The sequence below is a fragment of the Chiroxiphia lanceolata genome, chromosome 5 (genome assembly GCF_009829145.1).
Source record: "Chiroxiphia lanceolata isolate bChiLan1 chromosome 5, bChiLan1.pri, whole genome shotgun sequence".
Taxonomy (NCBI): Eukaryota; Metazoa; Chordata; class Aves; order Passeriformes; family Pipridae; genus Chiroxiphia; species Chiroxiphia lanceolata.
In genome coordinates, this window is record NC_045641.1 from 57,731,214 (window position 1) to 57,743,631 (window position 12,418).

Here is a 12,418-nt window from a genome sequence, read left to right on the forward strand (position 1 = left end):
GTTTCGTAGAAGTAAGTTCAATTTGTAGATTTAATATGAGATACCCCCTTTCTATTGAGAGTAGTGTCAGTCTCCTTGTTGCCATCTGCCAAACTGAAACACTTTGAAATAAACTGGTTTGATATTTGCAAGACAATTTCCTTATTTTCCCTGGGGAGGGGAAGGGAGGGATCTGCTGTTTCAAAACGTATTTTGCACAGCTCTCAACAAGACACAATTCACAAGTCTACAGGTAAGCACTGAGGTGGAGAAGAAAGTCTGTAAGAGAGTGACATGTTAGAATGAGATTGAACATGCTTATTTCACTTGTGACCTAAACTGCAAACACATTTGTCTTTGGGGTGGAGCAATCAGCACACAGTCGGGAACTAGGTTTTACATTAATTGATTCTCAGCAATGCCATATTTCAGCTCTTCCCAACATCCTACTACCCCAGAGCAAAACCTCTAGCTTATAAGAAAGGGCTTTGAGAGTGCAAAACCCCAAAAAAAGTTAATTTTCCAATGCCAGTCAGACTCCTCAGGGAACCCTAACGCAACATGCATGAGCAATACTCACAACAGGACAACACATTGCAAATAAAATGCAAAGCAGAACCAAATGGAAAAAGAAGGAGAGAAAGAGCTGCAAAGAAAGAGGATGCATGTGTGTATAAACACTTACACATGCACACAGAGGGGCACCACTGGATCAAGCTGCTCAGTTTCTGCTCTGTACATTGCAGAGCTACCTGGATGGAGGTCTCAGATCAGTCCAAGGTCATTGAACATAGCAAAGGCAAAATGCTGCACCGGACCAAATGCACACTCAATTAAAGGCTAAATGAGAGCTCATAATGACCTAGAACGTGTCTCAGAGCAATCTCACTCATGACAAGGAAAAGTCCCTGCAAGTGCATGGTGCTGAGGACTCTGTGAAGGATCCTGCTAACAGTTCAGCATATACAAATCAGGACTGACTCTGCTGACACAAGGTACAGATGAACAAAACACAGGCCACATGCCCTCAGTGCAAGGAAACTCATCCCAAGTGTTCTGTTCCCCCACTTAGCCTGATCAGTGCTGCTCTCCCAAGCCAGGACAGATGCTGGGGAAAGGTTGCCAAGAGAACTTTGTGGTCTCTTAGGAAAACTACTTGCTCCTCATGCCACTGTGGCTCAGCTTCCACCTACAGGGTGACACCCAGAGCCACCCATGGGTGAAATAAGGAGGTTTCCCAGCAAGGTGACCCCATCATCCCACATGTTCAGCATTGGTGGGCACAGACAGTCCGGAATAGCCCAAAGTAGCTTTTTGGCAGCGTATTTTACACACTTAATCCCTGCTTTTCCACAGTGGTGGGACTGCAGTCCTGCATGGCTTTTCTGCAGGATGACAAGGAGATCACCTTTACATTTCATTGACTATATTGATCTGTACTTGATAAACTTCAAAGAGAAATCTCCAACATTCAAAAGGGTTCTTCTAAATCGTGGATCAGAAATTCATACTCACATTCAACAAGCCAGTGCTACCTCTCTGGTCCTCTGTGAGGTACAGAACTGTACCTCACAGCAGGAGTACCCTCCTGCTGTACCCTCCAACAAAGCAGGAATGTAGGAGGTGATATTAGAAATATCCACATGATTTAGGATTTCTACAAATTTTTTTCTATTTGTGGCATTTAGAGCACACCAGCAGTCATGTAGTTTCTTGGCAATCTGCATCTGTCCTGGCTTAAGCTCCTGCATTCCCAGAATTGGTCTCTGGGTGTACAAGATGTTGAGGCCATAAAAGCACTCTCAGAGAGCATGGTTGGAGGGTGAGGGACACTATAGCTCCCTTTCCTTAGCAGTTAGAGCACCACCAAGTGATGCAACAAGTCAAGTTCAAATGTTTATGTGGTTTAAACCTGCATGTCTCACCTTATCCAATTACCAAGCAATACAGTCTTCTGGAAGGCATCTGGCTCCATCCACCCCACTGAATCTTTCAACTTTGCATAATAGACCCATTGGGGTGAAAGGGGGAAGTACTTGGTGGCTGAGAAACTTAATGTACGTTCTTCAGAAGGAGGGCACTTGCAGTCCAGACCTCACTCTGGTCACTGGTGACAGGAAAACACTCCTACAGAACAGGGATCAAAACCTTCCCTCCTTGTACTATGCAAATTGCTCTCTTTGCTGTTTCTTTTGGACACAACACTAGTTATATTATCAGAGAGGATTCTCCATCTTGGAAAAGATGATGTGAATACCCCTTCCATCACAATATGTGTAAATGTGAGTTTCACTGCATTTCTAGGATTTATTACTCCAGTAAGAGCAAGCCCTACAGCATCTCTTGACCAAACACATACCCCAGCAGGCTTCACAGAGATACTACAGATACAACTGAATTAAGACATTGATTTGCACCTCTTTCTCACCCAATTGCTCCAGCACTCCATAGGCATTAGTGATTGACCTCATGTGATTACTTTTGCCTTCTCCAAACCTTTTACCTTAATCCTCTTTACAGCTAAATACATCCATTCTTGTTCTCTGCTCTCCAAACTTTCACTTTGCCGCATGCATGAACAACTAATTCAATCAAACTTGACTGCTTAGCACAGATTTCCACTGTCAGTCCCTGCAAAGATTGCTCAGACACTTGTCTTCATTCTTCTGGATTTCTCCTGTCCATTGAGGAAAGAGGCCCTGATGTGACCCATCTCCAGGGAAAGGTCACTCACCTAAGCTATTTCCCAGCTCTGGTAAAACTCAGCATTTAAATAAAGTACTGGGTGTAAAGTATGTCTTTTCTGTAGTATTTATGGTGTAAATGTGGATAGGCTGTGCTAGACCATGAGAGTTACAAACCAAAACTAATTAGAAGAGAGAAAGCACGAGGAAACCACGTTATATGCCTTTCAATAATTTTGACCCTGTAAAGGTTTATGAACTTTGTGTGGAATAAAGGCCTAAGGTACTCCACAGAACAGAGTCCTTGGCAGAATCAAGACTGGAAAGGAGTAAAGATTGTGTTGGGGTATCCAAGGAAGCCAAATGATGGATTATGAAGACTAGCTTGTTTAGTGTGGTAGGAAGAGAAGCCAATATTCTCCTGTTGCAAACAATATAATAAGAGAGATGCATTAGCCTCTACATTTACAGCCTATATCATGGCACAGAAATGAGGAAATAGTCACATATTTTAGGAAATATTCCTCAAAAAAAAAATGAGGAAATCAAAGAGCATAAGATTGGTCGTGATGTGACTTTTTAACTATGCAGGGCCACTTTCAGGAATTCATGGCTACAGTCATTAAAGAGTCAAACAAGGGTGTTGGGGTCTGAACACAGTAGCCAATACCTCCGTGTTAGATACTGCCTGGCTAGCTGGAAACAGATGTGATGGGAAGAGGAGAACTTTCCCACCTTGCCCTGCATGGTGAGCATAGGATTATATGATTGAGGACTCTAAAGAGATTTGTCTAGTGCTAGGGTCACGTGCTGCTCGGGGCTTGATACTTTTGAGCTGCATTTGATAAAAAGCTAGAAAAGCCATTTGGATCTTTTCAGCCAGGAGGTTGAGTGTATTTACGATTGCAGCCTCTCATGGGCTTGCACACACAGACAGACCAGAAATCCTGCCCTCTGCAGAGTCCTGACACGTTTCCACAAGCAGGTGCTGGGATGAGGCACATCAGGTTCCACAGGCACACAGAGAACCTATGTGCTAGAGCCACATATATGACACTTCACTAGCACCAAGGAGGGTGCAGCCCAACAGCCCAAACACAACAGTTGCACCACAGATAGCCTCCCATGGAATATCACTGCAGTCAAAAATCAATAAAAAAATCAAACAAAATACTAAAGTCATTTGCATTAGCTTAGCACCAGGTTGATATTAGTCACAGTTTAACCAGTTAGTCTACAGTAGATTGTTTCAACCCACTTTGCTTTGTAGCTTGATGCTTTCTGTTCACAGAAAGGTTTTTCACAAATAGGCCTGAAGCTACAACAAGAAACACTTTTCCCCCTACAGCCCTCCAGTCTACCTTCAATTCCTCAGAAGTCACTGCAGCTACCTCACAGGTTCCTGCCTCCCCAGCAGGATCTCAGCAGCCTTAGCTACCAGAACAGACTTACTACACTTGACACTTCCATTGTTTCCACACCACTGCAAAGACAAATGTCTTACCTGAGGGAAAGAAAAGGTGCAGTAAAACCAGCAACTTCCATCTCAGTAGCTTGAACTTCAGTAAGAAAAAAAACAGGCCACCCTAGCACTCCCACCTGAGAGACCCAGAGCTGTAATGAGCTTATGCACTGCTAATTTCAGAAGTCACAGGTGTAGATAACCTCAATTACCTCACCCTGAGAGGGAGAAGAGGTAGGAAAAAAAAAAGCCTCTGAGCAAGTCTCTGTGCTATATTCCTGGTGTTGGCCAGGGCTTGGGCTGAGAGGTAAACCACTGAACTTGGGAAAGGAACAGTCTGTATACGGCTTTTAACTTATTTTTTCTTTTCCCTACATGTGAAATTTATCTCTACTCTTTCTAGGTCATCAGTCTGCAGATCTGCCTTAGTCATCTGCCTAGGGTGATCACAGAAGAATAAATAAACAAATCAGTGTCTTTGCAGGCATTGCGGTGAAGTAACTCCCTCCTCCCTTGACTTTCCCGTATTTCCCAAGTTGAGGAAGCCAAAGCCTACAGCAGTGAGCATATCTTGATCATCGACTGTCTCACCAGGCAGCTTTGTAGGAAAGCAACTTGAGCACAGCTCTGCTTCTCATGCAGGTGGGGGCAGCTCATGCTCATGAGCCTTGTCAGCCCCATCGCCTGGTCAGCAGCCTGGATGTGCCCCCACAGAATCAGGAGACAGTGGGTGAATTCATGCCTGTAAGTGTTGCACAGTACAGGCACACCTCACACACATCCCCCACCTCTGGGGCTGGGATGCCTTTGTATTTGCAGGTCCCTTAGATTTTGAAAATTAAAGCAGGCAGGTAAGAAAAGGCAAAAAGAGAAGCTTGAGACAAATAACTTTTAACACTCTATATTTCTCCTACATGTGGGTCCATGGCATAAACCCATGCTCTGCACAGGGCCATTCAGATATGATCTTGTGAGCCATCCTACCCACTGCAGGAAAGCAGTAGGTGGAAGAAGATCAGATACAATCTCAATTTGCAGGGTGAGGGCCTTGGATGCTGCAGTACTAAACACTGAATCACTGACTTTTGGTCCCACAGGATTTGTGAATCAAAGGTTCTGTTGGCTCTGGTGGGCAGCAGGACCTAAGGGATCCTGCAGGGGCACGGGTGTCAGAATAAAGTTCAGAGGCATGTAAGCCTCAGTCCACTTCCAGAGTGAATTAAACACTAATGTCTCAGTTGTAGGAAGGCTCCCATTTCCAGTGTACCTTGCTTCTCAAGAAGAACATGAAGGTTTTCCCTCTGAAAACCCAGAGAATAAGTATTTGGTCTTTCAGAAACTCGATGAGAAGAACAAAAGGAATTTCCACCACCTTTTAGCCAACTCCCTTCTCCTGTCAATAAACAGAGCAGAGCATTAAGCAAGAGCATAGAAGACCTTGATTTACACCCTTTTTTGACCTTAAAATGTTTGCTCTCCTTGACATTTTTGGGCAAAGTGTCCTCCCATAAGGTTTCAGGAGCTCTGCTGAACCTGTGCTTCCACAGCTCTTTTTCAGGTTACAGGGTTTAGACAAATCTCGACAGCCTCTGCCAGAGAACTCTTGCAGCCTTCTGAGCAACCAGTTCAGTGCTTCAGTTCATCACAGAAGCTTAAAGATGGCTCATCTTTAACCGCCTCTTGTTTATAGCAGGAAACCCAAAGAGCACTCCCAGGATCCTACGAGCAATTGTTCTTGCCTATTTGTAACTACTATGATGCACTAAGATGGGACTTTCCACACATCTGGTCTAATTTCCCAAAGATTGCATGCCTGCTGGGATCAGTTGCCCCACCAAGTTGCCCCTTGCTGAAAGGTCCTGACAGAGAGATACACAAAAGATATTTATGTGCAAAATGACCTCTTTTTTTTTTCCAACTGTTTCCTTTTTCTATGCCATAAGTGATCATAATTTAAAAATGTATTTTGCTAGTTACTGAGTGTGATGTTCAATATGAACCTTCTGTGAATAAATTAGTTCAGATCGTTTCTCTGAACAAGTTCTGAGATGAGTCAGTTCTCAGGATTTGCCCACAGTGAGTTGTTGTTTTCTGCATTTCTAGTTATTAATGGAATAAAATTACTTGGCCGTTTGTAATCTAATAAAATTTTCCTCTTCTGAACAAGGTGTAAAGGTTAATGATATGTTGTTACAGCTTCACAGTATTTTTGCCTCCTATGAAAAACTGCTCCTCTGGCAATATTTTTGCTTTGGTAATAAATTATAATAAAGTTGTGGGATTTTATTTCTTTATGTGTGTATCTATATTTAAATCTGCCATTGATTATCACTTTATTTATCTACGTTTCTCTTTTGTGAGTTTGTGTTTTCATTTAACATAAGGAAGCATTATATTAACATGGTGTAGAGAACTAGTGCTTTGATACTTACCCTTTTTTCACTCCCCATTAATTAATACTCAGTATAATTCTAGCAAGTTTAAAAAAAAAAAAGCATAACAAAGCCCATGAATCTTTATGTGTAACAAACATGCCTAATAGCCTAAAGTAAGCAGTCATCTGTCTTTTCAAGTGATCAAACAGGACGAAAGACAGCTAGCCATAACACATCCAGCCTTATTTACTTGCTCCTCTTCCTGTTCCCAGCAAAATACACAAATGGATCTCAAACTTTACCTCAGTGATTCAGTTTGCTAGTGTCAGAAGAGCAAAACACTGTAATACCTCTCTCCGGGCTGCAGCTGATGTCTGTGCTCTGCCTGCACCGACCTCCAGCACCACGTGGATGTCTACACCCTCTTGGAGTCCCTTCTGTGCCATTGGCACTCACGGGCCCCCATACATTGGCCTTATGTCCATTAGCAAACACACACTCCTGGATCAAGCATCACAGAAAGTTTCCACCTTTATGAGAATTGCTAATTAATGCAAGATTTTGGAGAATCTGTTTGTGGATAGTGGGACAGGTTTGAGCATGGCTAGGACAGATGTGCTCCCAGAAAGGGGTTAAGTGGCCCCCAGGCTAATTTGAGATGGTTACAGAGATGAGGTGTGAAGGCGTGATCCAGCTAAACTCTTTGAAAGCCATAGTTTCAGGAGATGCCCATGGTCCCTGTAGCTTCTAAGGGTTTCCTGTTCCTGTGGATGCAATCTCAGGAGATGTTCCAGCTGTTATTTTTTTTTCTCCAGTTAGAGGCTTAGAGTTTTAACATTCAGGGAATGCTTTTTCAGAGGAAATAGTGGAAAATTGTTTCAGAAGTACTGTAGACAAATCATAGCAGGAGAGGAAAAAAAAGCTAATAATGTTTTGTGAACTATAGAAAAAATGCAGAGAAGAATCTGGACAGGACCATGGAAGAACATCCAATTCCAGATGAAGCAACCATATCATTTTGACAGATATTCTTAAGGAGTTTACTGAATGGGATCCTCACTCCCCAGTAATCTGTAGCAGGGCTGAATTGTCTTTATTGGTACAAAGCATTTTACCTAAGTCTGAACCAAATCTTCTCTTTCTGCCCTTCGCAGTCTCTGCCTCTTGCTCTGCCCGATAGGGACTCAACTGTCCTGGTCAGGGTGCCCTCACTCTCTCCTGTTCTCATCAAATAACACAGGAAGTTGCTGGGTCTTTTACCACAGACCTCCAGGTTTTCTTGAGGGCCTCAGGAAGCTTTTTGAGCTGCTTGGAGTGCATGCTCTACCAAGACTTTAAACTGAACATCTACAGCTTACTAGCACAGGGGGATGGGTCTCTGTGAGTTGCCTGTTCTCCCTCCACCACTGTGTTTTGGCACTGAGCAGCTTGAGTTAGACACCATTTCCATTTCATGTTATCTGAGCACTTGAGAAAGTTATATTCCTAAAGCACAAACTGCTATGTCAGATCAGATCAGGTTATTTGGCAAAAATAATAAGAGAATAAATATGAGAAAACCTGTCCATTGGAGAAATTTTATTCTAAATACCCATCAAGTACTGGACTGAAATAGTGAGGAAGTTATACTGAAAGGTGGGTGATGAATATGAGAGGGGAAAATAACGTTTTGGATTAGCCAAAAAAAAAAAAAAAAAGATTAATTCTTTCCAGCAAAAGGGAACAGTTTTCATAGGATGAGTTGTCAGCCTTTTGCAAATTAAAATGAAAGGACATTCCTTAAGGGAAAATTGTTTCAAAATAAAATAAAAATCACTGTACTGAGAAAATCTAAACCATTGTAACTTTCCCCAGCTTGCTTTGTTTGCTTTAGCTTAAGGCAGTCTAGATTTTTAGAACACATGCTCCATCACCTACAGGCTGTCTGTCCTTTCTCTCTCTTTCTTCGTCATTGGTTCAGTCCATCTGTATATGGTTTCCAAGGATCCCTCTTCTTCTTCATGCAGTTGGCACTCTGGACATGGTTTATGGAGGATATCCTAGAGAGAAAGACTGCAGAGACACAGGACAAAATGTAACTGAAGCCTCTTCCCCAGGTCAGGAACATCACGGTGCATCCTACATTTTCTGCCAGCATTCTTAGTAAAACTCATACAGACTGAAGGTAAAAAGTTGTATTAGGTCATTTGCTTTGTTCTTCACAAACTGACCATCATGTTATTTAGTGTCTGGGGGAATCTCCCTTTTTTTTTGATCAAGTCGTTGAGTCCTGCGACAAGATCAACATTCATTTAAATGACACAGTTTGTTTGGCAGAGGCAAGGAGGCTTTGACAGTCCAGGCCATTCTCACTGGCTTTGGTGGTTCCTTATTACTGCAAGATGGATGTGTCTCCCAGTCTTGAATGCATCTACCCCCACGGCATTCATCTGGGTCAAAGCAGTGACCCCACTTTATGACAGACCTTTCCATTAGTTTTTTTAGTTGTTTTTACTTACTAGAAGCACACAGTTGTAGATGAGCAGTGAGTTTTCAGTGCTGATTTGTAGCTGGCATAGCAACAAAACATACACACTCATATGTCCCTGCAGTGGGTGGAGGACACAACACTGACTACTACTACTGGGTTGCTTCATCCCTGCCATTCTAACACCTTGATTTCCACTGCAGCTAGCTTTGTTCTCTGCAAATATTGAAACTTTCCATGTTGGAGAACTGTTTCCTTGTGGTTATTGTTGTTATTTAACAACATTAATATCCAAGGAACATTATAACATCTATTCCATGAGGAAAACTATGCTTTGTAGCAGAACATCAGGTCTGGCAGAGCAGTAGTTTTCATGGCAAGACCATGTCTTTTGCTAATCCCAGGAAAACCTGCCCAGTGTGGTCAGTTTATAAGTCTTTGCAAAATTACTCCTCGCAAATGTGCTGTTGAAATGCCTTTAGACTTCTTGGCAGCTGGGTTCCCCTCTGGTTTCTCTGTGTTGCTCAAGGAATTTGAACAGTCAGTCCTTGAAACTGCAGCTGGTGCCATCTTCACTAAGTTTGCTCCTGGCCCTTCCTCACTAACTTTTTCAAGAAATCCCTTTTGTCCTCTTGACATTTTCTTTAATCTTCTTATTTTTGTGCATATATAATCAAGTACAGGCAGGCTATCTAACAGCAACAGTCTGAACTGATTTAAAATCATTAGAGGACCTTGGCAGTAGATGCTAGAGGAGTATTAAGTGTTTATACTATGTCTGTTTGTTTATATTGCACCTTTGCCAGAGCCATAATTCAATTTATGCATACGGATCAACTTTTTAATACATTCCAGGAATAATTATTGTCATCATTTTGTGTTTCAGTATGTGTATTCAAATAAAACACGTTGCAATTGGATTGAAAAGGTTGAATACTGTTTTGAAAAGTCTCATTTAAAGTTTATGTGTTTCAGAATAAAAGTAATTTTAAAGTTTGTGATGTTGCAGTATCACAAACACATTTTTTCAAAATATGAAGGCATATATTCCTCTGTGTTCCTACAGAACTTGCCTAATGAAGTGTGATTTCATTTAGCAGCTTTCAATGATACATATCTATATATATATATATGCATATGTATATACAATGAAACATAAAGTCCACAGCTCTCTATGTTCCAAATTATTTTTCATGATCTTACCTAGGGCTATTTGAAATTTTTAATTATTACTTCCAAACTTTCATTTAGAAGCACATTTTGGTGCAGTTGCAAGAAACTGTTGGAGCTGTATGCTAAGATGCATGTATTGACAACCATGTAAGGCAGGTAAGAGCACTACACTGCAGTTTCACACCATTCCTCCAGTTTCAAGAAGTGCAGTCCCACGCTTCTGAATGTCCAAATTCTAAATAAAAATCCCTTAATAAATCAACACCAAAAATTTCAGTAATAGCTACTTTCTTGATGGTCAAGGAGTGCTGCCAGAATCAAAAAACTCATTGTCTGTGGTAAAATTTGTCAACACTGCTATGAGCCACAGAAACTTATTATCAGCTGTTTTCCATAGATGCATTTGCTTTTTTGACTTTTTAATTGTTGGATGAAAACTGACCTTTCAGTTGACCATGAAATAAATGTTCATTTTTACAGACAAACACCTGTCTGAGATTGCAGACACCCCCCAGACCCTGCAAGCCTCGATATGCTGACAGAAAGGAGTCCTCTTTGCACAGCAGTCATCCACCAATTACTGCAAGAGCAGCTACTCTTAAAGATTTTGCTTTGGAGTGGGAAATAGCTTGTGGTTTTGCACAGCAGACATTTTTTGTGGCACACAGTCAGGACCACGTCCTCTTCTAAGAAGCCGGACAATTTTAGTCCTTGGCACTGGCAAGGCAGTGACAGCCCCTGGAGGAAGAGTGGCTGCGGCCACCCCCTGGTGTCCCGCTGCTTCAGTGTGCCTCTAAAAATGAATCCTCACATACTTGTTTTCCAGAGAACAGCAACGGGCTTGTTTCACAACAGCTTTTGCTGTATTTTACTTACGTTTCTTTCTCTCGTTCCCTTCAAGGAAGAAAAGACATGAATCAAGCCTTTGTTTAAAGTGGCAGTCTCCATGGCTTAACCCTCTCTGCCCGAGGGACATGCACCATCGCAGCCTTCCGGACACACCACCTGTCAGGGACAGGGCAATCTTTGTCACCCACCTAGTCATGAAAAGTGTGGAATCCCACCACGATATGACAACTTATGACTTTATTGTTTAGCAGTCTCAAAATAATGCTTTACCAAAGCTAAACCTTAAAATCAAGGTGTCTGAGTCCTGCTTGCAGCTGAAAATTATTAAATGCAATATACGTCACTGGTGGTTTGCTTATGCCTTACTGCTTAGAGCACAGTAATGATGCTGGCTGCTGCTGAACAACTGCTGTTGCCGTCAGCAATAACATTGTCACACAGAACAACACGAGAGAATGTCAGCATAAATAAATACACAAATTTCCAACTTTTTCACTTGGAGTGTTTAATCTCTGAGTTTTGTCCAAACTGACACTGCCTAGGTATTTTTTCAGGAAGATAAGACTAAACAAATACTGACACGTATCTAATTGCTTAATTGGTGACCTGAATGTTCTTAAACACCAATAGAAGAATGGAGGACCATACAGGTGTCCTCATCAATTTGAGCACCTCAACCAGTCTCAGCATGTCACCATTAATGGATGCCAGTCTGCCCAAGCTTGTGGCAATGTAGTGCCATCTGAAATTACTATTGGTACAATCTAGAGAGGAAAGAACCCACTAAATTTAACAAATTCACAGTTAACAACATGCACTGATGAACCACAGAAAGAAAGAAACCAGGATGATATCTATGAACATGGACATCAGAAACTTTGCAGTAGACTGTTCTCAACAGATATTTCTTCAGAGATATATTAGACAGTTTTTCCATTGGATACTGACTTATTTTTAAAAATTATTGAAATATGTGGTAGAAAATGCATTTAATTTAGAACTATAAAAATAAACTTACTTTTTAAAGTATTGTACTTTTATTCTGTGTTTTCTTTGAACTTTCATTATTTTACTCCAAATGGGATGGAATCTACAATAAAATCATTAAGGTTGGAAAAGATCTCTAAGATCACCAAAACCAACCATTAACCCAGCATTGCCAAGTCCACCACTAAACCACGTCCCTAAGTGCCACATCTGCACATCTTGTAAATACCTGCAGGGGTGATCACTCCACCACTTCCCTGGGCAGCCTGTTCCAGTGCTTGACAACCCTTTCAGTGAAGAAATTTTTTCCAATGTCCCATTTAAACCTTCCCTGGTGCAAGTTAAGGTCATTTGCTCTTGTCCTGCTGTTTGTTACCTGGAAAAAAAGACCAAACCCCACCTTGATGCAGTGGGTGACACCAGCTAACTCCAAAGAGTGAAA

The 12,418-nt window shown here is 41.7% G+C and overlaps 1 long non-coding RNA gene across 1 annotated transcript; it reads right to left on the reverse strand.

Annotated features, from left to right (window-relative positions):
• Positions 1-8,066: 8,066 nt before the first annotated feature.
• Positions 8,067-12,151, reverse strand: LOC116787690. The gene is made up of 3 exons (XR_004357393.1): positions 12,008-12,151; positions 11,017-11,145; positions 8,067-8,552 (listed from the first exon to the last, which is right to left on the reverse strand). It is a non-coding gene; the product is annotated as an uncharacterized LOC116787690 (long non-coding RNA).
• Between the last annotated feature and the right edge of the window lie 267 nt (positions 12,152-12,418).